Source organism: Lepidochelys kempii, chromosome 3, assembly GCF_965140265.1.
Source record: "Lepidochelys kempii isolate rLepKem1 chromosome 3, rLepKem1.hap2, whole genome shotgun sequence".
NCBI classification, from domain to species: domain Eukaryota; kingdom Metazoa; phylum Chordata; order Testudines; family Cheloniidae; genus Lepidochelys; species Lepidochelys kempii.
In genome coordinates, this window is record NC_133258.1 from 168,681,938 (window position 1) to 168,707,538 (window position 25,601).

At 44.7% G+C, this 25,601-nt stretch overlaps 1 protein-coding gene across 7 annotated transcripts in view; it reads right to left on the reverse strand.

Annotated features, from left to right (window-relative positions):
• Positions 1-25,601, reverse strand: part of TRERF1 (transcriptional regulating factor 1) — a 141,517-nt gene that overhangs the window by 92,655 nt on the left and 23,261 nt on the right. For 6 of the 7 annotated variants that reach the window (XM_073339034.1, XM_073339029.1, XM_073339030.1 and 3 more), the window contains one exon: positions 6,004-6,054. The gene's annotated coding sequence lies outside the window, so the exon portion shown is untranslated. Of the gene's footprint in view, positions 1-6,003; positions 6,055-6,554; positions 6,713-25,601 lie in introns of all 7 variants that reach the window. The other variant, XM_073339031.1, reaches the window with a different exon arrangement.

A 25,601-nucleotide genomic window follows, 5' to 3' on the forward strand; every position in this document is an offset into this window, starting at 1 on the left:
AGGGAGATGGAGTCACTGGCTTCATCAGTCCTTCCAAAAACTACAGAAAGGGTGATATCTCAAGTTGGAAGCCAACAGAAAAAGCTGGGAGGGAAAGGAAATTGGGTCACAGGTTTTATTTCCCCAAAGCTCTTAGACAAATTTGAAGGATGTTTAAGAGGGACATGATGGAGACAAACAAGTTGACATTCTTCTCTTTATACAGCTTCAGCTAAGGACCAATGAACATTTGTTTCTACTTATACTGGAAAATATACAACCTGTTGCTATTATAAGTAGACTCACATTTTCAAAAAAGGAGAGGTAGGGTCAAAGTGAAATATTGGCATTCAATAATGGAGTAAAAGAAATTAATCTGAGGTTCAAACCTGCAAGACATCTGTAAATGCACAGAACACCCACTGAAAGATGATCTTGGGGTTAAGATAAAGCTATTACCAGCTGTGTACAAACTTTTGGGGTTGCCCTAAACAAGTCACTCAACCTCTATGTGCCTCAGTTTGCCCATCTGTATATTGAGGAGAACACCTTCCTACATCACATAGATATCGTGAGCTTTAACTTTCTAATATTTATGAGGCATTCAAATAATACTATGGCAATGATCACCGGTAAATTAATAATAATAGGAGTAACACATTGTAGAATTCAGAGCTCTAGTTGAAATAAAGCAGCAGAGAGCACCAATGTAAGCAATTATGTTACAGTTATCTTGCAGGGGAGAAAAACCTGTCTGCACACCTTATAGCAGCAGAACAAGTTTGAACGGCTTAACTAATAAGAGAGTTTTGTGCTACTTTAAAAAAAAAAACAGACCTGAGGTAAAAGTTTCCATATTGCTTATTTTTAAAGAGCAAAAATGTGGTAAATGTTTAAATATATTACTTTGGTTTTAGAAAATCTGCAAACTAAGTAACCATTTGATTCACAATAGACAGTTTTAAGTATGAATTTATTATTCAAGCTTTAATTACTATATTTTACCAAATTTTTTTTTGTAAAGGTGAAGTTAAGATTGATACCATACATGAGTAATGTGAATAAAATTCCTTAGAAGAATGCTGTAGTTAGCAAAAGGGAAAAAAAACAAACTACTGTATTAAAAAGCCAAAGCCAGAAGATTCAGAGTTATGGTTAACTTTACAAGAAATCCAAATATTTGAAGATATGGAAATTCAACTGAGATACCCAAACTGTCTTAACTATGCCTTTTAGGGATCCTAACTTCCCATTTCCCCTCTTTTGTTTCTTTTATTGTTAGTTGTGGGATCCTGCCAGGATATATTCTTGACCAATACTATTTTATATATTTATCAATGACCTACAAGAAAATATAAAATCAACAGCGGTAAAATTTGCAGATGACAAAAATTGCTGGATCAGTAAACAGTGATAGGCACAGGTCAGTTATACAGATCAATCTAGATCTCTTGTTCAGGTGCGCTTATTTGAACATAGGTTTTAATACTGCCAAATGTGAGGTCATACCTCTAGGAATAAAAAGCGTAGGTCACCTTTACAAGATGGGGGACTATACGGTAGACTGAAGTGACATTGAAAAGGACTTAGCGTATGTCACCACAGAAGTCGGGAGGGTGCTTCCCAGCACTAAAAAATAGCACCATAGCTGCAGTAGCTCAGGCTACTCCACACTAAAAACCTGCCTGACCCGCCGCCATCCATGCCACACTCCTATTTTTAGTACGCTAGCTCTCCTCCAGCTAGCACATCTGCCTACCCATGCTTGGAAGCACCCTCCTGGCTGCTGTGTAGACATACCTTAATGGCAATGGTAAATAATCAGATGCAAATCAGGTGCTCCCAGTGCAAAGTGGTTGCTAAGACAATGAACACGAACCTTGGATGCGTAAGCGAGAGACTATCCAGTAGAAGTAGGGAGGTGGTATTACCTTTGTATATTGCATTAGTGAGAACATTAATGGAATACTGTGTCCAGTTCTGGTTCTTCTTACTTCCAAAACGATATTTAAAAAACTGGAAAGCATCAAAAGGGTAACAAGAATGATTTGAAATCTGAATAGGCCTTCCAGTGAGAGACTTAAGAAGCTCAATCTATTTAGTTTATTGAGGGAAAGGTTAGGTGGTGACTTACCACCAAGACGGCCCAGTGCTTCAACAAGATCAGCTCATGAATGAAAACAGCTGGCGGAAGCTGAACCTGAGCAAAACAGAGCTGATGCTGCTGGGCAGAGGAAAACATTTTCAACAGTTAGCAGCCACAGTGCAATCTCCTTTGGTTAAAGATACAGATCCACAATTGGTCAAATCAGTCCATAATTTAGAAGTACTCCTGGATTCCTCGCTGACACCAAGCTCTCTCATAGCAGCATTCACGAGTAACGCTTTCTGTCATCTCCAATCGGCTAGGAGACTTCAACCTACCCTGCCAAATGATGACCTGGACTCAGTTATTCACAACTTCCTCACCTCTCGGCTGGACTACAGCTATGTGATATACTTTGGCACAAAGGCTTCAGCACTTAGGAAACAACAACTAGCACAGAATGCTGCAGCACATCTCCTCAGCAACACAGACTAGCAGGAAACTTGTTCTCTGCTCTCTCCATTGGCTTCCAGTAGAATATCAAATTGAATTCAAGGTCTTGGTCATTATCTTCAAGGCATTCCATGGTCTGGGCCCAGAGTATTGAAAAGATTGCTTAAAGCTCCAGGATGAAGATGCAGTTGACAGTTTTCTCCTCTCACACGATGGAACTCTTAAGAGTGAACTTCATCCATACAGGAGACATTACTTTCTTCACCAGGTCAAGACCATGGAATTAAATCTCTCAGCAACTACCATCCTTCCGCTCCAAGCGCAAGACTCATTTTTTTGCATTTGCCTTCTCTAAAAAATATTTAGCGGGGGGGAAGGGGGTGTCCCTGACTTGTTTTGGTAAGCTTGTGTTTTAGTATTCCATTCGGTTAAATGGGAATTTGTATAGTCGTTTTTTTTGTGTGGAATGCAAGGCTGGAGTTGGTACCAGTTAGTAGTCTGAGTTTCTTGTTTACTTAGAGCAGAGGTGGGCAAGCTGCAGCCCGCAGGCCACATCCAGCCCGCGGGACCCTCCGGCCCAGCCCCTGAGCTCCTGGGTCAGGAGGATAGCCCCTGGCCCCTCCCCTGCTGTTCCCCCCTCCCACACAGCCTCAGCTCACTGCATCGCCGGCACAATGCTGTGGGCAGCAGCGCAGCTGCAGAACCGCAGCGTGACCCAGTGCTCTGTGCTGCGCGGTGGCATGACTGGCTCCAGGCAGGCGGCACAGCTACCTGTCCCGGTGCTCTAGGCAGCACGGCTGTAGCCCCACAAGCCACCCGTGCTTTAGGAAGCGTGGTAAGGGGACGGGGGGGGGGGTTGGATAGAGGGCAGGGGAGTTTGGGGTAGTGGGCAGGGGTGTGGATAGGGGTCGGGGTGGTGAGAGGGTGGGGAACAGGGGGTTTGAATGGGGACAAGGGTTCTAGGGGGACAGTCAGGAATAAGACAAGGGGTTGGATGGGGTGGTGGGGGGCAGTCAGGGGCAGGGGATGGTCAGGGGACAGGGGTGGGTCAGATTGGGGGCTGGGACACGCCTGGCTGTTTGGGAAGGCACAGCCTCCCCTAACCGGCCCTCCATACAATTTCAGAAACCTGATGTGGCCCTGACGCCCAAAAGTTTGCCCGTCCCTGACTTAGAGCATCACCATGGGGGCAGAAGTAAGGTAGTTTGGATATCTGTCAAAGGCTCCCCTGAGCCAGGGACCCCATGGAGCAGGCTCACCTTAAGTTTTACAGCAAACAAATGAACACTGAGCTCAAAATAGCTACTTGGGCATTACAGTCCATAACAAACAATAGTCTTGCACAGAGATCCAAGGCAAACACTGTCAACGTTAAGCCCCTAACTGGGCCAGGTTACTTGGGTTAGGGCAGGGAGAGCCTTCCTTCCCTGGCTTCATCCTGTCCCATAGTAAAAGCAGCCAGCCCTTTTTATCTAGCCTGCTGAGTCCTGATTGACCTCCACCTGCTCCTGGCCCTTTGAGGCGCTGGAGGACCAACTCTTGCTGATTCTGCCTGCAGCTGATCAGGGGGAGGCCTCTTTAGGAAACCCCAGAGGTCCAAAGTTGCTGCTCTTCCCCTTCCATAAGGGTACCGTCTTAGTACAGGGCCTTCTGGTAGACAGCAGCAAGTGCCTAGTAAGCTCCATCACAGTATCCTACCTGTCAATTTCCATATATTAAAATATTTGGAGTTTTAGTAAATTTAACCTTAACTCTGAATTTCCAGGCTTTTGAACTGGGGTGGAGCGGGGGGGATTTTTTCTCCCGTTATATCCAACTTTCTTGTAAGGATTTTTATCATGAAATTAATTATATGTTCTATCAACCTTAACTTCACCTCAGCAAAGTTACTGTCTTGGATACTGCTTATTTTTTAAAGCTAGTCTGAACGTGGATTGGGGATAAAGCATGGGGTAGAAGCACTCACTCCTACCTTTCAGTACTAAGGGTGAAATCCTGGCCCCACTGAATTCAAAGGCAAAATTTCCATTGACTACAATGGGGCCATGGTTTCACCACAGGTCTTCAATTGTGTCAACTTAGTGAACTAAATTTTACTTCTCTCCATTTTCCTGACTTTTGTGGTTTTGGAGGGGTTTTGGCTGCAAGTGATAAAAAAAAGATTTTTTGGAAACTGGTGAACGTGTTTGTTATTTTGGCATTTTAAGTAAGTAACCTCTGTTCTGACTTACTTTGAAATTCGGGGGGGGGGGGGGGGGGGGGGGACGACGACAAAACATCCGTCAAAGAGCTCACTCACCTACCAGTTCTAAGGAAGGTCTCTTTTTTTGTGGTATTTAGGAGCAGGGGTTTCTAATGAAAATTAACTTGCAGTCTTAATTATTAAGAGGTATCACAACACCCTGAGAAAAAGAGAAATCAAAGTATTGCTATTTCACTGATGGACAAACTGACTCAAAGAATTGAGGTGTGTTACCCAAGCCCACAGGGGTCATTGGTGGGGCCGCAATTAAAACTCTGAAGTTCCTATCTTCCAGCTCCTTTTTCAATCCCTTATAGCTATACCACACCACCTCCCTATATTACATACGCATTACAAACACAGGGAAAAAAACTGCCTATCAGTGTGCTTTGCACACAAAAACTGAAAATGGCTCTTCCATTTAATTTCCACATCTTTATCAATATTTTACAAGAAATTGAAGACAGTGTCAACTACTCAGTGACTAGAACAAATAATGTTACAGAAATTTTAGATACTTGAACAGTTTACAGTATAGTTTGGCCAGGTAATCCATAATAAAACTGATTTTTACCCAAATGGACAAGATAAGAATCTTAAACAGGTTCCCCCATCCAATATTTTATAACAGAATACTCATGACATTTAAACTCGGGAAAGATAGTGAGACAAAGATGGGAAGGGGGAAGTGGGTATTCCAGTTCTACATTAAAAGCAGAACCAAAAAGTCTGTTCTTTCATAACATGATACTTATTTAAATATACCAAAGACATACTAAATTTATGGAGAAACATCATTTCTAGTCCTCTCAGCCACTGAAGTTAAACACGTTCCCTTGCAGCTTTCCTATAATTTGCTCAACAGGAAAGCAATTAACCTATTCACATTTCTTAGGATATTACTTGTATTTATATAGGGCAAATTTTCCAACTTCACTGCCTGAAGTTAGACACCCAACGCCACATTTAGGGACTTAAGTTATTTGTTTCTTCAAAAGACCTGAGCATTCACATTTCCATTGTCATCACTGGGAAACTAGCTGCAAGTGCTCAGCACCTATGGGTGAAGGGGGTTGGGGGTGAAAATCAAGCAACTTTTACTTAGCTGCCAACAATGTGAATTTAGAGAGCTATCTCCATGTACTCAAGTTAGAAAATAATGGATCTATGAATTTTCCCAACTGCAGAAGAAAGAATTCTCCATAATTTGTAGCAAAGAAAATAAAACTATAACTTAAGTTACCTGTTGTTGAATTATTGAGATCAACTTTCTTATGTCTTCCTGAGCAGGCTTCTGCGGGGACAAAAACGTATCATATGTTTAGGGGTTTTACAGCCTAGTAAAAGATTTTTGTGCTCCTTTGAATTAACAAAGGAACAAAATAAAACAAGCTACAGTATATCCATTTAGTCAGAAAACACCTGCTTAGTTAGGCCGCAATCCTGCTCCCAAGAATGTCAGTACTTATATTCCCAATAACTTTCATCATGCAGGAACAGGCCATTACTACTCAATTTACTTACTACACTGTAGGTTTACTAAATCAGTGGTTATCATTTCAAGGACCCAATAATAAAACAAAACGTTTGCAAAACAGTGTTACTGCAAAATGCATTAACGCAGTACCTCCCATTAATGGATTTTTAAAATAATCTGAATATACATAAGTGTACCACTTTTCAGAAGATCAGTATTAATCTAATTCTGACATGTTAAGACAAGTAACCTTGGCATTGCAACTCATCAAGCCCAAACTAGCAGGGACAGGAAGTCCTGGTCACTTATTTCCTTACCAGTTCCTTCCAAAATCCCACAGTGCAATTTCGATGAACAAAGTGATTTCATCTCATAGTGTTTCTTATAATGCCTTCATACTTCTGACCAACTTGTCAGCGAGGCTCCCAAGTGGAACTTGCAGAACCAGAATTAAGATTTACAAGGGCCCCAGGCTCTGGAAAGGGAAAAGAATAAAAGACTGCTGGCGGGAGGAAGGAAAGGTGCTCCAATGGCAAGTCTGGCACCCACCAACACACTGCAGCATTACCCACTCTCTCAGTTTTATTGTAAGTCCCAACATTTCTATTTTGTTGTGTTTTTTAAAAGGGTTCTCATGAATTTCTGACTGCTGGCTTCAATCCTATGAAATCTGCCCTCATCCAAAAGGAGACAGCGTCTCTCATTTCTGTCAATAGGACCCAAGCTACAGGCTGCCCTTAGCTAACTAGCTACCATGCCTTTGACCTTTGTAGAGGAAAGTGAGGCTGCTCCCAGCAAAGATGGATGCCATCTCCCATTGGCTGAAATGGGGCTAACAGAGGGAAGATAGTGGCTCCTCAGCCTCCATATGAATGCCAGGGGACAGGAGAATGCAGAGTTTCAGGAATGAGACCATTTGGGGGCGGGGGGGGGGAACAAGGGAAAATGTGCTAAGAAAGAGGATGCACAGGGATGATCAGGGAAATGACCCGGGGGGAGCGGGGAAGGGGCAGAGGAAATAGGAGGCAGACTGGGAGGGTGCAGGGAAAAATAGTGTGGCAGAGAGAGAGCCTGTGGTAGGGGAGACAAGGTGAAGAGAGGGAAATATAAGTGGGCAAGTTAATGAGGTAGATGGGGGACTGGAGATTATAGGGGATCATGAAGGGAGAATATGAGTGAGACAGCTGCCTATTCTACCTGGTTACGGATGGGGAGGGGGAATTATGAGTCACTGAGTGCCAGCTTCTCTCTCACATGACAGGAGAGAGTAAGTGCAGTCCCTTCCAAGCAGTGAACAGGGAAGCCACATTCTGTGTATATTTAAGGTTATTTTTGATCCTGAAATTATCTTACACAATCTAGGAGTGGAGAGCTTCCCCTTACAAGGTGAGAAACATCCAAAAGCAGGCAAAAAATGTAATTTATTTACAGTTTTAAATCTTGTTTTTAATCCAATCATGAATTTTTGGGCTCGGACTCACGATTTTTGAATGTTTGGTGTTAGCAACATGGCCACTGCCAGAAAAGGAATCAGGACTCTTGAGCTACAGAATTTGCACGATACGATAGCCCAGCCAAATGGCTATTTTGTTTGTGTTTGGCCCTATACAGTTAAACGCCTGTAAAACAAACACTAGTTGATGTATTACCAACAGTGCCTATGGTAAAGGTCTACAGGAATCCCCTTAACAACAAGGAAGAACCAATACTCAACCTTAATGAAACTGGCTAGTCAGCCATCATCAAGAGGCCTATTAGCAACTGAACAAAAGGCTCAGGTGCCACTTCATATGGGTGCTGAGAAGGCTGCAGAAATGACTAACACTGTTTACACCACAGCAACAAACCCCTTGTAATTGAGTCAGCTGGACCAAACCAGTTTGAGAACCTTTCATTTTTTCCATATTAGCTATGATGACTCAATTTAAGAACACCAGTTGCACATCAGCTCTGCTGTTTTAAATCATGTCAACTGCAATGCCCTCTTGGTACCTATTTCATAGCATCAGTACAGCTTCCAGACATAGTGAATTGTGGAAGATTTGAAAAAGTCACTTATGCACTATGGAACAGCAGCAGGAGGACTAGCTGAACCATTTTAGCTATTCTGTGTTCACATGAGCACTAAACCAGTTCAGATTGAACAAGTTATTTAGACCTTCTGAAAGCAAGTTTAATCTATACAGTTCTGGTGTTGGATCATATTAAAGAAAGAAGTTTAAAAGAGGCTTCTGTATTAAAATCACAAATGAGTTTGATTCCCCATAGTTTAAATTCCAGGGTATTACTAATTAAGAGGTCTCTTGGTTTTTGGTACTGTTTCTCTCCCTCTATGTGTGAAACTTGCAAGCTGCTAATTGTGTTAGTACATTCTAAGACAGTCTGTTCTCAAAGCAATTCACACAGAGAGAGACTCAAAGCAATACTCTAACAACAAAAACAGCACCCAAAGACTCCCCGCCCTTTTGTTGTATTAACAATTGTGATTAAAATAGCGATAGAGGATGTATGTGGATGGATGCTTGGTGTGGATAATAACTGAATGATCAGGGAGGTGCCAGCCTAAGAATCCAGTGTCCATCGGCTGAAGAAGGCGTCAAGTGGAAATAACCAGAGGACCCCCCGGAGGACAGACTGGAATCCACCCAACAGCCTCAAGAATGGGAGAACCAAAGAACAAGATAACATCTTGGAGCCGTCAGGAATGTGCTATCTGCTGATTGATTCAGCAACAGCATGATGAAGCAATTCCCATAGACTGGCATAGGAAGAAATTCCTATAAAAATAGACTCTAAAAAGCGAGAACTTTGGGGTCTGATTCTGCAAACCAACTTCCAGGAGCATCAGATGAGCATCTGACAAGGCCCTGCTCCCTCCTCATGTCCAGGCCACCTGGCCAGTGGCTTGGCATGAGCAACTCTAAGGCTGGTAACTATGATAACAACCTGTGTGTGTGTGTGTGTGTGTGTGTGTATGAATGAATGTGTGAATTAATGTGAGATTGAATGGAATGTTATAGCTATAATTAACTGAGTCTTGGGAGGAAGGCTTTGGCTCGAGTGGTGTCAAGTACTGCCTCAATGAATTCTATATGTTGCACTGGGGCGAGGGTCGACTTTTTGTCGTTTATTATGAGGCCCAGGTCGCAGTAGGTGGAACAGACCAGATTGAGATGCCTGATCAGAGGCCTGGCACCTTATCAACCAACCAGTCATCGAGGTACGGATAAATCAGGACTCCCCAACGTTGCCGGTAAGCAGCCCCTGGTGCTATACACTTTGGGAACACTCTCGAGGCCAACGAGACCCAAAAGGGCATCGCTGTTAACTGGAAATGGTGCTGGCCCAACGTGGAAGAGAGGAAAAGCAAGTGCCCCAAGGAATATGGAAATATGGAAGCAGTGTCCTTTAAATCAAGGGTGGTATACCAGTCTCCTGAATTCAGAGAGGGGATGATGGAGGTCAGGGAGACCATACTAAACTTCAACTTTTTGAGAGACTCGTTGAGGCGGTGCAGGTCTAGAATAGGTCTGAGGCCCCCTTTTGCCTTCGGAATAGAGGAAGTAACAGGAGTAAAATCCTCTTCCACTGCCCCTAGGCACAGGAGGTTTTCAACCTCCTGAACGAGGAGTTGCTCATGAGAAGTGTCCCTGAAGAGGGACAGGGAAGGGTGGCAGAAGTGTTGGTCAGCTACAAACTACAGGGTATAGCCCGATGAGACTGTGATGAACACAGAGGTCCAAGGCAATATGGGACCAGGCCAACTGGAACAGGGTGACCAGATGTCCCAATTTTATAGGGACAGTCCCAATATTTGGGGCTTTGTCTTATATAGGCACCTATTATCCCCCACCCCCGTCCCGATTTTTCACATTTGCTATCTGGTCACCCTAGACCGGAAAGGGTGGAGGTGGTTGACGAAGACGGGGAATGGATCCGGTGCAGTGACTGCAGCATCGTCCTTGGATGCACCCTCAAAATGACTGCTTCTGGCTGCCTTGATCCCTGCAAGGATCAGGCTGGGCACGTGGACGAGATGACGACTGGTGGCATCACTTAAAACCCCTGTCTTGGTCCTTTTTGTAGAGGCTGGAACGAGGGGTACCCCAAGACCTTGATGACGGCAGAGGCGGGGGGGGGGGGGAACACGCGGAACGGCTTTCTGGCCTGCTGAGGAGTATGTAGGCCTAAGGAGCAGAGGGTGGCCTGGGAGTCTAGCATCAGTCAGCTCAGAGAAGAGCCCTGTTCCCTCAAACGGGAGGTCCTAGAGGGTGGATTGCATTGCCTGGGACAGCCTGGAGGTCTGTAACCAGGAGCTACACCTCATGGCTATTGCAGAGGCAACCATCCTGGACACCGAGTCCGTGGTGTCCCAGGCCATCTGGAGGACACCCCTGGCTACCACCTTACCCTCCTCTATGAGAGTGGCAAACTCCTGCACCCAATCCTGCGGGAAGCTCGCTTTGAATCTCCCGATGGAGTCCCACAGGTTGAAATTGTATCTGCCAAATAGGGCCTGATGGTTAGAGACCCTAAACTGGAGGCTTGCTATGGAATACATTTTTCTGACATAAATCCAGCCTCTTGGCTTCTTTATTTTTGGGGGTGCCTCTAGCCTGGCCTTTTCATTGACAGCAGACACAATCAAGGACCCCACAGGAGGGTGTGCATATAGTATTCACACCCCTTTGTGGGGACATAGTACTTCTTTTCCACCTTCTTGGATGTGGGCAGAATGGAAGATGGTTAGCCACACTGACTTGGGAATCTTTAGGACCCCTGGGTGAATGGGCAATGCAACCCGGGCTGGGGCAGAGGACGGAAGGACACTGAAGAGGTCATTAGGCTCCTCAGCTAGCTCCTCAACCTCCAAGTTCAGGTTGGTCGCCACCCTTTTAAGTAGGGCTTGGTGCTCCCTGAAGTCATCAGGGGGGCTACCAGTTTGCGAGGGCCCCACCACCACCTCATCTGGGGACGATGAGGATGACTGCACCGCCAAAGGCTGGAGGGCATCCCCTTGCTGCGACAGGGACTGCTCCGCAGCTCGGCACCGCTTCGGATTGGGCTCTTTGCGCCAAAGCTGGTGCCAGCTGTGCTGGGGGGTAGCGTGTCCAATGCTGCCCGGGAGAAGTGGTGGGAGTATGGTGCCAGCATCACAGTCACCCCCCACGGGTTCCAGTACTGCCACGAGGCAGTCCATGCCCCTTGACCCCATGCCAATGCTGAAAGCGTCTTGGCAGGCTCCTGGCTGGGAGACGATTTGCCCCAAACAGTGGAAGGGCTAAACTGTCCATCCGACCACTGTCCCTCTGGTGGTCAGGGCCGTGGAAGCTTGAGTCTGTCGACTGACTCTTGTCAGCAACTGGTACAGCGAAGGCAAGGGCCGGTGCCTGCTCGAAGAAAGCACCAGGGCCCCGGCAACTGGTGCCGTGACCAGGAATGGTCTCATGTTGGAGGAGACAGACGCCTCGGAGACCTGTAAGGCGATGGCAACTGGCGCCTTGGCAATCTCTGGTGGGAGGACCGTCGGTACCAGGAACACGGGGATCAGCGTTGCGACTCTGGAGTCCCGCATCTTGTAAGCGGAGACCATGGTGTTGGAGATCTAGGCCTCCTGGCTGGAGACCGGGGTTGTGGTACCAGGGTCCTTGGCCGTGACGAAGGGGAACAGCGCCTCTGGTCTGGGACCACTGCTTTTCGGGGCGGTCCCATCACCAGCTTGGTCGTCTAAGCTGGTGTCTTGGCAGGATCAGCCATGCGGCAAGGCATCTGTGATGCCTATCGGCCAAACTGTTCTTTGGCCGCTGGGCCCGCCTCAGGCGCAGATCGCCCTGTGATGGGCCGAGATGCCCTACTGCTCCCCAGAATCGGAGGTGGGTCCCTGGCTGGGCTAGAGGGTCTGACCACAGCGGTACCACCCGAGAGCCTCCGTTGCAGACACGAGGCCTAGCTCAGGTCCTTTGCCCGAAGTTCCCTTGCACGGTACCTGCAGACCAAACTACTTCGACTGCTTCTTCGGTACCGGCGAGGGGAAATGGTGCTGGATGGATCCTAGTGCCAGCATTGCAGATGCTGAAATACCGGGTGTGGAATCAGAGTGCAAGGACTTTGATGCTGGGCGCAGAGCAGCCTTCATGAGGAGGGCCCTTAACCAAATGTCCTGCTCTTTTGGAGTTCGGGGGTGAAAATATTTGCAGATCCAGCACTTGTCTTTTCGATGAGACTCCCTTAGGGACTTCAGACAACTCTCGTGAGGATCGCTGATGGGCACTGGCTGGCTGCACTCAGAACACAGCTTAAAGCCTGGGGAGCGGGGCACAAAGTCCCAGCCAGGACTCTAACTACTAACCTGCTACTAGAACACTTAACAAATAAAGTGATCACTGGCTAAATAACAAAGGAGAACGATCTAAACAGTGAAGAACCACTAATCCTCTTGCTAAGCAACACCAGGTGCTCCAACCAATCATCATGAGGGGTAAGAAGGAACTGAGAAGGCATAAGGCTGGTGGCGCCCGATATACTGCAGCATGAGAGCAGCACTCCAGAGGACGCCACAGCCAGCCCTACAGATACCGCTAAAGCAAAAGTCTCCAACAACTGTGCACATGGATGTGCGCACCCCTAGAATGGAATCGACATGAACAAGCACTCGAAGAAGGACTCAATCTAATTTGGAAGGATAAAGGGCTGAGTTTATTCTACAGAGATTTGAACCTGTGGCACTGAGGAGTCTAGGCGATTAGCTGGATCTGACCATTAGGGCTAGTCACTTCACGGTATGCACTCCAACACCAGCCAAAAGACAAACAGGAAGTCATGAGCGGCATAGAAACGATATAGATTTGAGGAATTCAGAAAAGATAACACGCGGTACAGAAGTGACAGCACTGGGTGGTGACTGATTATCAACAAATTAATAAACAATTCTTCTGTGTCAGTTCCTATCCAAAACAACTTAACTGTTCATTGTTCGGACTTTAGGATTCCAGTACTTAAAGTCAGTATACAGGAAATAGAAATTGAAATAAGAACGTAAGCCTAATTCTAGGATTTTTGACATTCACTTGCACACCTCCCACTTGTCATTCCTCACCATGACACTGCCCATTCACTGAAAGTCTGGGTTAGATACTGAAAGTTGACTGAAGGTTACATTTTATTTTCCAAGTATTAACACTATTAGTCAGCAAACTTTTCTGTTACCAGAGTGAAGGGGAGAGGTAAAGGCAGGTTTCAACTTAGAACTGCAAGTCCTATGCCTACTAGTACTCAGCTTCTCTTGCAATATTTCAAATCTGAAGTGATTATTTAACAGGGGAAACAAAAACAAAACTTTTAAGAAAGTTCACATAGATCAACTACTTTTTTTTGTTTTTGTAAATGTTTCAAAAATATATTAACCTTATTTGTAACTTTAATAAGGACTTAAGTTGCAAGAAATTCAGCTAGATCAACTGAAATATTTTATAGTTTTAGTATTAAATTTTCCCCTGCATCAGAAGAGTATAGTTACCTTAGTCTTCTTAAACCTGAATACAGGCCTCCATTATTCTAAGAATTAAAGATCTGATCTACCTGGGAAGATCCCTGTGCCTGCAAGCAGATCCATTTACTTCACCTGGGTTTCGTGTAAGGGTCTACCAGCACAAATCAGCTCACAGGATCAAAGCCTAAATTTTGTATACTTATTAACAGCAAAAAATTATGTTATTGTAGTTACCAAAGGATTGTGATGGATACTGTACAAACACAGGGCATGTCTACAATGCAAATTAAGGTGTAACTGTAGCATGGGCAGGCATACCTGCACTAGTTTTAATCTAGCTAGCATGGATAACAAAAGCGGTGAAAATGTGAGGAAATGGATCCCAGTGTGGACCAGCAACCCAAGTACATATACAGGATCGCCTGTGGGCATGCACTGGGGTGGCTGTCCCACACTGCCACGTCTTTACTACCATTGTTATTTCTGCCAGCTAGATTAAAGCCAGCAAGGCTATATGCCTACCAATGCTGCAATCATACCTTCACTTGCAGTGTAGGCATACCCAGAGATGGAGAGAGTCCCTGCCCAAGAACAAAGAAAGGATTGGAGACAGAGATATAATATACAAGTAAATTAATATCATGATTTTTTGCACAGTATCATTTACAGAGGGGGGGAAAAACACTGTTAAATTGGGAACAGAGGCAGGGTGAATGATTTGCACTAGCAATGTGTGGGGTTTTATGGACAAATATTTTACATACCATGCTAATCTCCTCACCCTATTCAGAATACAGTAAGTCAAAACATCCTGATTCCATTTGCAATAAAGAAAATCTTTTTACCACCAATCTGAAAGCAAATCAGCAGCAGCATACAAGCCTTGCAATTCAGAAATAAAAATCTAATATTTTATAAATTAGGAAAAAAGGCAATTTCTACCCTCAGATTAATTACATAGCATTAGGGGATTGAATCACCTGCAATGATTTTACAATCCTGGATATAAAAGTAATAAGAATGTTTGTTACAACATGCTCTGTAAGAAATACTGGAAGAGATTCCCCTCCTAGAAAGGGGTTAGAAGGTCAAAGCGTGCAATTTTATGACTAGATATGTCAACCTAATAAAACGCAGCACCATCACATGAAATATACGTAGCTAAATTATGTAATTATGAAGATGAGGGACTAACACCATTGGCCAGAGGTACTAGTGTCATATATTGTAGATGTTTCTACAAATCCCCGTCAATGCATCTAAATCCTGACATGCAACACTCCAAATACAGCCTAAGGTACAGTCTACGTATAAGCAACCAGTTATTAAACATGGTAATTTTTGAAATAAACTAACATATACCATGGACTGAGAAAACCAAATCGCTTTTGCAACATTGCTAACCCCCCAAAATTAAAAAAGTAACAAGACTGGCCCCAAAATCATGAGGGGTTTTGTTTGTTTTTGTTTTTTAAATAAAAAGACTAAATAAAGTTTTTTAGTCTGTCTTAATTTTTTAACTCCCCATTCCATGTGTGTGACAATTAGTTTTCCCCACTCTGAGCACCAGACTGGGAGCTAAGAAATGCTGAGATGTAGTCCCAGCTCTGACAACTATGACTTTAGACAAGTAGCTAGGGCTTCACACTCTAAGATGCCAAGCACCCACAATTCCAACTGAAGTCAATGGTAGCTGCAAGTGCTAAGAACCTCTGAAAAAGGCAGATCCCATAACCATTCTGTGCCCCAGTTTTCCGCATCTGTAAAATGGAAATACCACCAGTTTCCTATCTAGCAGGGGTGTTGTGACAATTCATTTTTGTACAGCACTGTGAAGATGAAAAACGTACACTAAGTATTAAAAATGCTTCATGTAATGAATGCTGTTTCCTCATCCTTCATAGACGAAATTCCTTGTCACTATTCCCTCTTTTTAGTTATCACTTGCACTACTCACCCATTTTTGTTGTCAGGAACTGATTGATTGTTTTTGCTGTTACCAGACAAGGGTAAAATAAGTTGTCTTCACTATAATTTTGTTTTCTCTAAATGGGGATCAGCTGCTCTGTCCATGTAAGAGCAAGATTTTATTTTAAAAAAAAAAAAACCCACACACATGCACAAAAACCAGAAGACTGGCAGTCATGACTGAGATCTGATGCAAGTGATATAGGGAAATGAATGCATACTCACGGAGACAACCTTCAATAGCCAGACCTCTAAAATTCCAGTGATCTCACCTCTTGCTGGCTATATTCACAAAGCTCATACAAGAACCATAGGAAAGTTTGTTCTATTTAACAGAACTAAATGTAATTTTGCTGCTCCTAACGTAAATATTTTTTAATTGGTTGACTTTTTTAACCTCCCAGACCCTATTAATTTGTCACATTCACACTGAACCACCAAGACAGAACTGGTGCTCAGACTCTATAGTGGGGAATGTTATAGAAAATATAAGCTAGAAAGATCCACTCTACCATGGTCAACTTAATAAAATGAATCAAGTCAGACTGGAGATTGAGTGTGGAGAAGCAGGGAGGAAAAGAAGGTTTATAGAATGAGTCTGTTCATTATTCTCATCAGGCTGAGGTCTCACTTTCACTCCCCTCAGGAAGAAGGATCTATTTCATAAGTCTGCTCTTTGAAATGGCTGAATATAAAACAGGTTGCAAAAAACCAACATAGGGAGAATACTGCATAGACTTAGTCAGTAACCACCCTGTGACAGAGGAGCATTATGGCTACCCTTTTGCCTCAATAATCAATATGGTATCTCCTAAGCATTTGTGCCATCCTCACAGATGAGCTATAGTATGAATCATGAATGGAGAGGAACATCTTCTGGCAGAAGTCAGTCTGAATGTGAGAAAATGGGCATGGAGAATTTGAGATGCTATGCAGCGTCTTTGGTGAGGCCTAGAAAACTCTCTTCCACCATAGTGTCCACCTAGTCCCAATCAGAACTGCTCCAGTGACAAAAAGCCTCGTCAATCTAGGCTGACTCTAAAGGCAGAATTCTCATTTTCTTGCTGAACAGTTTTCTGTATTCTGCAGATAGAATCAACTAGATTCAAACACAATTATCCAACTCGGTGGGAGCAGAGATGCATCACAAGGTAGCAAATTTATCTTTCCTGTGTCAGCTGTGGCCAGCATCACTCACAGACAACCCTAAAGGTACTTTGAGATTTTTCTAATATATGCAAGATGAATTTATGTTCTACATGGCTACTACAAACCAAGCATCATAGATTAAGATGGTCATCCAAACACAGTTTCTGGAGCAAGGGTTGGACAGCCAGTTGTTTCTATCTACCTGGCACACTGCTCTTCCACTAGAATGAAGGTATTAATCTCATTAAATTACCACTATGCTTTTAACCATTGCTTTTTAGGAAAGATTATTGGAACAGTTTTAGCAAAGGAGTTCTAGTGCAATCTGGGATCTTCAACATTTAACTGACCACTGACAGCGTAGTTCGAAGCCTGGGTACAACACAGTGGCCAGAGTGTCTCAGTGATCAGTCTTCTTCTACTAATAAGCAAAAGCCATGTGTCCATGCTGTCTTCCAGGTCTGTCCAAAGCCTTTGATACAGCAACATGCTGTTGACTGACACAAGTGGATGGAATAATTTTTGAGTAGCTCTGGGAAGTTGCTCTTCTACCCTGAAGGCGGTCTTTTGCAGAGCACCACAGGTCTCTATTCAGCCAGTTCTCATGTGTAAGAGGCACGTGCAGACAGACCTGAGATTGAGAGGCTGCTTGGCCTGCAATGCCACCGTCATGCGGCAGCCAAGGTGTACCTTTGTTAGGACACAGATGTCCTTGTTTTCCCAAACCCAGACTGAAATGGGAGCTTGGATAAGACTAAGCTGGGGAGCTCAACCTATAAAAGATGTAGGCGTTGCTGATGGGTCAGGGACACTTGTTCTGACACTTTTAGGGATGTTTATGAAAAGAAAAAATTAGGGAGGAATTAGGAAGGTTGCTTAGACCTCTCTCTCCTGCTTCTCTCTCCTCCTCCAGAGAAACTGGGACCTCTCTCCCCCATGCTCCCCTCTCCCCAGAGAAACTGGGACCTCTCCTCACCCTTTGTCTATAGCCAAGGGAGGGGGCCCAGACGCCCACCACCACCAAAGAGGGAGGAACAGCCCTAGGAAAGCTGTCCTATGCTGTCAAGGGCCCTTAATTACTTTGGCCAGTCCCAGGCCTGGACCTCCTTCCTGGGATGATTCTCCTCCTCTTATCCCTTCTTTGTCACATCCCCTCTCTCCTCCTGCTGTCTCTTCCTGCCCCCTCTGGATTCTGCTCCCCCGCAGACTGTACAGTGAGGGTCTGAGAGGAGGCAAGACATGGGGACTGTCAATCGAGTTTTGTGGTGCTGCTAGATTCACCATCCAAAACACAGGCTGTGTGCAGAGCTAACTGCCCTGTGTGTACCATGCTGGTGTGCTCTAGGTACCAAGAGTGCATTAACATATTCCAGCAGAGCCCACACAGAACAGCTAGCGTGCAACACACAGCCTGTCCCTTGGGTGGTGAATCCAGCAGTGCCCTAACACATTCAAAATGGCTGCAACGTGCATCCTATCAGGCCCTCACCAAGCAGTCTGTGCACATGCTCTGGGTTGATGGAGAAGAACGCCCCCCCCGCTGCCATGGCACTATCTGCAGTTTTTGTCACAAGTGGTGATGAGTAACACACACACGTGTGTGCATGTTTGCAAAATTAGTAGATTTATACCTGAATTAGTAACTTTGTACCATGTAAAAAGTGGGAGGATTATGGAAAATTAGTGAGGGCTGGCATCTCTGCAGGGGAAATACATGGTCTATCTACTCTTAATTCAGTATGCAATATGGACTATTTGAACCTCACCTGCTCCTCAGAGAGTAGAAGAAATGCTTCCCCATCCCCCCAGTTTATACCTAGTTAGGAGATTTTGACCTCTACTCTCAAATGTTGTCCTTACCACACTTTGCCTTTGTCAGTTAGGTGCTGCCAAAATAACAAGGAGCGCCATAAGATTCATAGCTCATTCAGTGATACATGTCATATTCCCTGGATAAAACAGCCCCATCCTCCCTCTCTCTCAAAAACCCCCCCCAATCTATTAATTGTACTCTTCTGCACTACCATAAAAAAAATAAATCAGTTACATACTCATCCAACCCTCAAATCCAACAAACCTTTTACCCACACCCCATCCAAATGCAACAACTCTTCCACCTCTAAACCCTCATACTTCCCACTCCCCACAGCCTCAGATCGTCCAGGTGGCTCCCCTATAGCAGTGGTTCTCAATCAGGAGCCCGGGGTCCCCTGGGCGGCCGTGAGCAGGTTGCAGGGGATCCGCCAAGCAGCGCCAGCATTAGACTTGCTGGGGCCCAGCTCAGAAAGCTAAAGCCCCATCGCATGGGGCTGAAGCCCGAGACCTTGAGCCCCACCACCTGGGGTTGAAGCCAAAGCCTGAGCAGATTAGCTTCATGGTGGGGGGAGGGGGGCGTGCAGCGGCACTGTAGCATGAGGCCCCAGACAATTTTCCTGATTGCTACCCCCTAATGCCGGCCCTGGTTTTATATGCAGAAAACCAGCTGCTGTGCCACAGGTGGGCTGTGGAGTTTTTATGGCATGTTGGGGGGGGGGGAGGGGCTCAAAGAAAAAGGTTGAGAACCCCTGCCCTATAGGGCAGCTACTACTGAAACCAACAGCCACCCTGTGACCTCTGGCTGTGGGAGCTGTTGGTTAGATGGGGAGTGGAGTCTCCTGGCAGTGGTCCATGGAGAGAATGCACCCCCTCCCTTTGGTTCCTAAATTGGGAAGGTCTACCCTGGCTGCCGGCTATCTACCATAGCTGGGGTGTGTGGGGCTGGGGAAATGCTTGGATCAGTTGTGAAACATGCTGTTTTGCCTGGTGGTAGTCGTGGAGATACCCTCTGGGGGTAATGGGGCTTCAGGCTCCCTCCCAGTACAGACTCTGATCTCAGTGCTGGGCAGACAGGTACTGCTGGTGGCTACTGTAGCACCCTGACATGATACAGCAACATCTCGGCCTTGCCTCCTCTTTGTGAGCAGCTGGAGTGACCTGTAGAGGGGCAACGTACCCTATCTCTAGAAGCGCATGGGAGATGCTGGTGGTAGACACAGAAGGGGAGTTCCACCTACAGCAACTACGACAGCGGCAGCACCAGTTTGCAACCGTGTGTTTGAGAGATCTCCCTCCCTCCCTCCCTGCCAACCTCACAAAATGAAACTAAGAACTCCTGATCTTATAATGGGGAGTGATATCAATCATTATCACGGTACATGCATTTATGGTCTAAGCTTCAGCTTCAATGCCAGTAAGGGCTTTTTTAACAACTCTGTTGAACAGAGAACTTCCCAGCCCACAAAAAAAAAAACAAAACAAAAAAAAACAACCTTACACCACTTACTCTGGAAAGGCCTGAATGAAGAGATAGGCCTTGCATCATGCTCTGAAAGAAAGTAAACCCAGGCCCCTGCAACGGAAGAAATCACATTCTAGAGGCAAGAACCTCTGCACTGAGAACACCCTACTAAAAATCCCTTTTCTGCTCCTGGTTTCACTGCACAACCTTCCTTCAGGAATTCATTGCTTCTTCTCCAGTCAGTCAGTTTAAGGGGAAGGGAGGTTACCTTGTGATAAGAGTATATTCTAGGGTCTGAGTGTAGGGGCTACACAGCACTCCCAGCCCTGCTTGCAACATAAGCACAAAACCAAAGTTGGCCCAAAAATTCAAAGTGCTGCTCCAAGATTACAGGGATATACCCTCGATACAACCCAGTTTGCATTTGTCCTTCCATGTTTCCCTCTGACCTTACAGCACCTTGGCACGTTCCCTTTCTGGGGTTCTGTGCTCCCAATTCATCTGTGTGTCTGTGTAATCAGTAACTTGAAACTGATACTATCTTGTCAGTTCTCTGTGGTCTTCTTGTCTAGCCATGAGAAGTGCTCCTTGCAGCACATTCATAATTCTCCATTGCCCATGGGATGGAAAAAAAGTGAGAAAAGAAGAGAGGAATGTTAATCTCTCCTCCTTCCCCTCCAGCAGAAGTCTGTGCTTCTACCACATAGAGGCTTCCCAAGGGAGGGAAGGCCATAAAATCTGTGGAGCCAAAAGTGCCTGAAAAATGGCTGCAAGTTGCTGTCTCTTCAGTTCTGCTGCTGTAAGGAAGGCTAAAGCCAGTCAATGAGTTGCTGATGGAAGATCAGTCTATGAAGTCTTCACAAAAACGCAGGGCCCTTAAGCCAAACCTGTCCCATAGCCTGGCAGGAACATCAAAGTTGGACTGACCCAAGATTGGATCAATTTCACTCTGCAGTTCCTGCAGATGCTGCTATGTAAATATCTTGTGAAGGACAGGCAGTACAGGCCTACCCCAGCTGTGAGACTCTCCCTATGGGAATTTTTAAAATGAAGTGACAGAGGAAGGCACATAGGAAGCTATATGAAAACCTGCAGTCATGCAAATTTAAAAACGGATAGAATGTAACCATACTCTTGATGTCAACCCTAGAGCTTAGGAATCACCCTCTGTAAACAAGCCCATCTCTTCAGGGCAAGCTTATAAAAAGGAGTATGCAGTAAAATATACATGGATGAAATATTAAACTTTGAGCAGTGGCTACTATACATTGCTGTATTTCGTTTCCAAATGGAGTCTGAGTATGCACAGTATTGTATATATGCCACATACAAGGATGGGGAAGAAGCCCTAAGCAGGAAACAGTAGCTAGTATTAGATTAGCACAGGTCACCCAAATTTAATGGTATGCTCAAATCTGTTTTTGATTTGCAAACCCTGCTGACATTAGATAAGAGGATATTTGGAATTAAAAATAAAATAATCAAACTAAAGTGAATCAAATGCTACTCAGCAACAGATGAGTAAAACTTAAAAAAAAAAAAAAAAAGTCAAATTGTGAACTGCCATACATGACAATGTTCCTTTCCACGCCACCCAACTCCTATTTTGACACAATCTAGCCATCATGAAAGGTACTAAGCTGTCTGCTCTAGAGTTTCCTGTCCAGAATAGATGCAGCAAGAATGCTTCACTTGCACAGCATCCCTCCAAGGCAATGTGAACAACCCTCACTTGGACAGACTCCCTCTAAAGGTGAGAGGATAGCTTAGTCCCAGTGGTCTGCGGAGATTTCCCCAAGTGTCAGTGCCAGGGCAATAGTGGGCTTGAGGATGTGAACACCAAACTGCCAGGAAATAGCTTGAGACTATTCACGTCTTTAACAGATCACCAAGAAATCTCTGGATGGTAACAACTTGTGGTTACTAATGACTAAGGGCTTGATTGTGCTCATTCCATTTTCCCTGAACAACGTCCAGAACAACGTGCAGCACTCTAGGAGTAACACAGGGAAGAAATTGGGCCTCAGAGAGATAGGATTCTTTACCATTGGCAGAATACTACCCTCTGCACCAGGTTGGAGTGGGGAGCCAAGCTTCTGCCCATTCACCTGGGAAGGGAAGAGACTGTGCATAGCATCTACTTACTCCTACAGCCCCAGACCCAGGTTCAGGGAGCCTATGTATGAGTCAGGGTTGCCAACTTTCTACTGGCACAAAACTGTACACCCTTGCCCTGCCCCTCTTCCGAAGCTCTGCCCTATCTCCAAGGCCCCGCCCCCTACCACTCCATCCCCCCCTCCCTCTGTCATTCACTCTCCCCACCCTCACTCACTCGCTGATTTTCACCAGGCTGGCTCAGAGGGTTGTGGCACAGGAGAGGGTGAGGGCTCTGGCTGGGAGTGTGGGCTCCGGGATGGAGCCAGAAATGAGGAGTTCAGGACACAGGAGGGAGCTCCAGGCTGAGACAGTGGGTTTGGGTGGGGTTGGGGGTGAGGGCTCCGGCTGGGGGTGCAGGCTCTAGCATGGGGCTGGGGATGAGGGGTTTAGGGTGCAAGAGGATGCTCCAGGCTGGGATCGAGGGGTTCGGAGGGCAGGAGGGGGATCAGGGCTGGGACAGGGGGTTGGGGTGCAGGCTCTGGGCGGCGCTTACCTCAAGTAGCTCTCGGAAGCACTAGCATGTCCCCCTCCAGCTCCTATGCGGAGGCACAGCCAGGGAGCTCTAAGCACTGCCCTGTCTGCAGGTGCCACTCCCGCAGTTCCTATTGGTTGCCAGCCAATGGGAGCTGTGGAGGCAGCACTTAAGGAGTGAGCAGCGTGCAGAGTCCCCTGGCTGCCTCTATGCTTAGGAGCCGGAGGGGGAACATGCCTCTGCTTCCAGGAGCTGCATGTAGCCAAGGCAGGCAGGGAACTTGCCTTAGCCACACTGTGCTGCCGACCAGACTTTTAACGGCCCAGTCAGCAGTGCTGACTGGAGCCACCAGGGTCCCTTTTCGACCAGGCATTCCGGTCGAAAACCAGACACCTGGCAACCCTAGTAGTATGAGTGAACCCCCGCAAATGACCAGATTTAATTACCTTAAATTATTTAATGACCAAATTCAATGACCTTAAACTGGAAATAAGCCAGTGATCAAGAAGAAAAATGTTTAGTAGTCTCATCACCAATCCCCTTCCATTTCTTGGTCTGAAACTCTTCTATTCCACTGGTATGCTGAGTCCCCATCCCCCGCACCAACCTTCTCTCAAGACTCCTATTCCATCCATAAATTACATTTGTGTCAAAAAAAAAAAAAAAAAACTTGTAGCATCAGCCTTAACAGTGAAATTTCTTGCTGTTAACTTATGCCATTATTCTAAATTTATTTAAACACAGCTTTATGTAGTTTGCCTATCTTATTAAATAAAATTTGTGAAAACCTCTCCCCCCCACACACACATACTTTAGACTGTTTACACATTTAGTCCAAGAGGATGTTCTCGTTTTATAAACCGTCTGACTAGTGACTGCATTATTAGCAGGGAAAAAAATAACTTGCGGATAAAAATGTAGGCAAAACACTGTCTGCTAAAGCCCAAAAGTGGAACAAAAAGACTAAACACCAGAGTTTAAATTAAAAAAAACAAAAAAACAAAAAAAGAAAAGTGGTTCAGAATTAAAGCTGAGGAAATAAGAGCGTAAGATATGCTCAATCAATTTTGCCCTTTCCCTATTTACAGAATATTCTTGAATGTATTCATATTTGACAGTTTGAGATTTTAAAAAAAACTGATTGTGAGCAGGTCACTGTGACTATCTGATACAACATTCTAAATTTGACTTGTGCTGGTTAGTTATAACTGGTCACGCAAGTCATGTGGCATTGTTTCTGTTCTCTGATAGGATGAGCACAATACTTATCAGGAAAAGTGCTTAAAGAGCCATGACATGAGTAGCAGATAAACAGGATCAGGAAAGTATATACTGTAACACTTTAAACCTTTTCCTTTCTGGGCTATACAGGCCTTGCCTTCATTTCCTCTTACCTTATTATTCCTAGGGGAAAAAAATACTCCACTACAAAATTTATCGACTAGGTTCAACATTTAAATTTAGCTTTTTGGCTCACACTTATTTACATGTGCACATGTGGTCCTAGTTGCAAAGAGTATGGTCTGATCCCTGCGTAGCTTGCTTAATTTACTGCCTCAAGGCTATGAGGGGGATATTGGGAAACCCATCATTCCATATGAATGATATTATTTCCAGTGTGAATATTTGCACAAGATTAACATTTGCTATTCACAAGTACTTGAACGTCTGAGCATAAAGTTAGCTTTTTGCGAGTATTCATGAATAAAATTCAATTGCTTGAATATCTGTGAAAAGCAAACACAAGAATGTGTCAGCGTAGCCTAAATGTATTAGTTTTTGATTAATCTCAGACTTTTTTGGTGGTATTTGCCTAGCTCTATTCAAAATGATGCATCACAGATTTAGCAAATAACTTTTTCTTGCCACTCAAGCACTCTGTCATAAATAATAATATAAAGTGAGATCACACTAGGTTTGTGTAGGACAAAAGTAAATTTGAGCCTTAAAAAAAAAAAAAAAAAGAAGACATTAAGGGGTATATATGTAGGCCAAAGGAATATTTAATTTTATCTAGTTGACATGTTACTGCTAAGGCAAAAAAGGTGTGTTTTACAACCAGTTCTATTGAGCTAATTCTGGGGAGTTGGGAGCATTCAACTGAAGTCAGTGGAAATACTCTTGGCAGTAAGTGTTTGCCATAATGGACCCTTGACTATGGAGTCATTCTTTAATGTGCCTCTCAAACAATCTACGGAAGACAGTCTTGCTGAAAACAACCCTTAAACATCACAAGTCAAGGAGGGGGGAAAAAGCCAAAATATCACTAAAAATGTTCCACTTAAATAATGAAGAATCTCTTATATTTTAGCATTATAGACCTGGATTTGAGAAGTTCTGAATTGGGTTACAGCAATATTTATTCACCACAGCATAAATCTTCCTTACACAGTAGTAAAACTGCCTAATAATTTAACCGTCAATCATTTTTATTTTAACTTGTCAACAATTGCCTGAAATAGGAATTTGTTTTATAGTCTGTTTTCACATGTCTGTAGTTTTAAAAATGTGACTGTTTCAAACTCTTTGCATGGATAATGTTTGTAGACTGCATTTACATGCAAAGACAGACATGTTATAATTAACTAGTCTCTTGGGTTCTGCAGGGTGGCCAGTGTGCATTCTACAAAGGCACCTGCATCATCCTATAGATAGGTGCTGCATTCAGAGTGTGGTTTTCCACTAAAAGCAAAGGAGCAGCCTGAAAAGGCATGGTCCTGCGAAATACATAACCAAAGGACAGGAATGGGTTAAACCATGATTTTCCCGCCAAAGATATCATCAAGTTACCTACCACTTCTGGAATGTGAATTTTAAGTGATGTTGTATTACTGTACTTTAACATGTACAAA